The sequence below is a fragment of the Petromyzon marinus genome, unplaced genomic scaffold (genome assembly GCF_048934315.1).
Source record: "Petromyzon marinus isolate PM22_M1 ecotype Great Lakes invasive population unplaced genomic scaffold, UKy_Petmar_22M1.pri1.0 PM_G_Scaffold_6, whole genome shotgun sequence".
NCBI classification, from domain to species: domain Eukaryota; kingdom Metazoa; phylum Chordata; class Hyperoartia; order Petromyzontiformes; family Petromyzontidae; genus Petromyzon; species Petromyzon marinus.
Genome location: NW_027423013.1, coordinates 1,355,001 through 1,357,500, shown reverse-complemented (window position 1 = coordinate 1,357,500; position 2,500 = coordinate 1,355,001).

Genomic DNA, 2,500 nt, shown 5'->3' with positions numbered 1-2,500 from the left:
CAGGGATGATGGTGTTGAAGGCAGAGCTGAAGTCCACAAACAGGATCCTGGCGTAGGATGCTGGGGCGTCCACAAGCTGTAGGGTGAAGTGGAGGGCCATGTTAACTGCGTCGTCCACAGACCTGTTGGCTCTGTAGGCAAACTGAAGGGGGTCCAGGAGAGGGTCTGTGATGGCTTTGAGGTGTGCCAGGAGCAGGCGCTCAAAAGACTTCATTACCACAGATGTAAGGGCGACCGGTCTGTAATCATTTAGTCCTGTTGGCCTTAGCTTTTTGGGCACAGCGATGATGGTGGAGGACTTGAGACAGGCTGGTACATGGCATGTCTCCAGGGAGGTGTTAAAGATGTTGGTGAACACCGGAGACAGCTGGCCAGCGCAGTGCCTGAGGGTGGCTGGAGAGACAGAGTCCGGCCCGGCTGCTTTGCGTGGATTCTGCCTCTTGAAAAGCCCATTAACTTCTCCCTCCTGAAAGGAGAGAGTCGTTTCTGTAGTATGGGTGGGGGATGGGGCCTCTTGGGTGGGAAGGGGTGGTTCAGGACAGTCCAATTGTCTTTCAAATCTACGGTAGAACTCGTTCAGGTCGTTGGCTAGGCGGGAGTCGTTAGTGGTGTGGGGCGCTCTGGGTTTGTAGTTGGTGATGTGCCTGAGCCCTTTGGCAGACAGAAGCAGCGTCGTTAGTAGAGAACTGGTGTTTTAGTGTCTCTGAGTACAGTCGTTTAGCCTCTCTCACCGCTTTGCTAAACCTGTTCTTCGACTCCTTGAATCTGTCTCTATCCCCACTCCTAAACGCTTCCTCCTTCTCCAACCTCAACCTTTTGAGCTTTGCTGAGAACCAGGGCTTGTTGTTGTTAAAGTTCACCCTGGTACGTGTTGGGATACAGCAGTCCTCACAGAAGCTGATGTACACAGCCTCTGTGAGTTCATCCAGACTATTGGTAGCAGTCGTGAACATATCCCAGTCAGTACAGTCTAAGCACGCCCGCAAATCTTCCACAGCCTCACTGGTCCACTGTTTAGATGTCCTCACAGCAGGTTTACAGAGTTTTAGTTGCTGCCTGTATGCACGAATCAGGTGGACCAAGGGAGTTCTGTGCGAGCCGAACAGCCCCGTGACCCACAAGAGAAACATCCCCGCCAAATTCGAGCGTTTGACGGGGTCTATCCGTGAAAAAATATTCACGTTTTTGAGTGCACATGCATTTCTGCTGCAAATGCCTCTGGAAGTTTCATGCCGTTCGTATGCCAATTGTGGCAACACGAAAATGACCCGTTTTCCCATTCCGAGGGATTTCTGTGCGACCCTAACAGCCCCGTGAGCCACAAGAGACACATCCCCGCCAATTTCTAGCGTTTCACGGGGTCTATCCGTGAAAAATATAGACGTTTTTGAGTGCACATGCATTTCTGCTGCAGATGCCTCTGGAAGTTTCATGCCGTTCGTACGCAATGTGGCAACACGAAAATGACCCCTTTTCCCATTCCGAGGGATTTCTGTGCGACCCTAACTAACAGCGCCCGTGAGCCACAAGAGAGACATCCCCGCCAATTTATAGCGTTTCACGGGGTCTATCCGTGAAAAATATAGACGTTTTTGAGTGCACATGCATTCCTGCTGCAAATGCCTCTGGAAGTTTCATGCCGTTCCTATGCAATGTGGCCACACAAAAATGACCCGTTTTCCCATTCCGAGGCATTTCTGTGCGACCCTAACAGCCCCGTGAGCCACAAGAGAGACATCCCCGCCAACTTCTAGCGTTTGACGGGGTCTATGCGTGAAAAATATTAAAATTTTTGAGTGCACGTGCCTTTCTGCTGCAAATGCCTCTGGAAGTTTCATGGCGTTCCTATGCAATGTGGCAACACGAAAATGACCCCTTTTCCCATTCCGAGGGAGTTCTGTGCCACCCTAACAGCCCCGTGAGCCACAAGAGACACATCCCCGCCAATTTCTAGCGTTTAACGGGGTCTATCCGTGAAACATATAGAAGTTTTTGAGTGCACATGCATTCCTGCTGCAAATGCCTCTGGAAGTTTCATGCGGTTCGTACGCAATGTGGCAACACGAAAATGACCCGTTTTCCCATTCCCAGGGATTTCTGTGCGACCCGAACAGCCCCGTGAGCCACAAGAGACACATCCCCGCCAATTTCTAGCGTTTCACGGGGTCTATCCGTGAAAAATATCAATTTTTTTTTGACTGCACATGCATTTCTGCTGCAAATGCCTCTGGAAGTTGCATGCGGTTCGCATGCAATGTGGCGACACGAAAATGACCCGTTTTCCCATTCCGAGGGATTTCTGTGCCACCCTAACAGCCCCGTGAGCCACAAGAGAGACATCCCCGCCAATTTCTAGCGTATCACGGGGTCTATCCGTGAGAAATATTCACTTTTTTGAGTGCACATGCATTCCTGCTGCAAATGCCTCTGGAAGTTTCATGCGGTTCGTATGCAATGTGGCGACACGAAAATGACCCGTTTTCCCATTCCGAGGGATTTC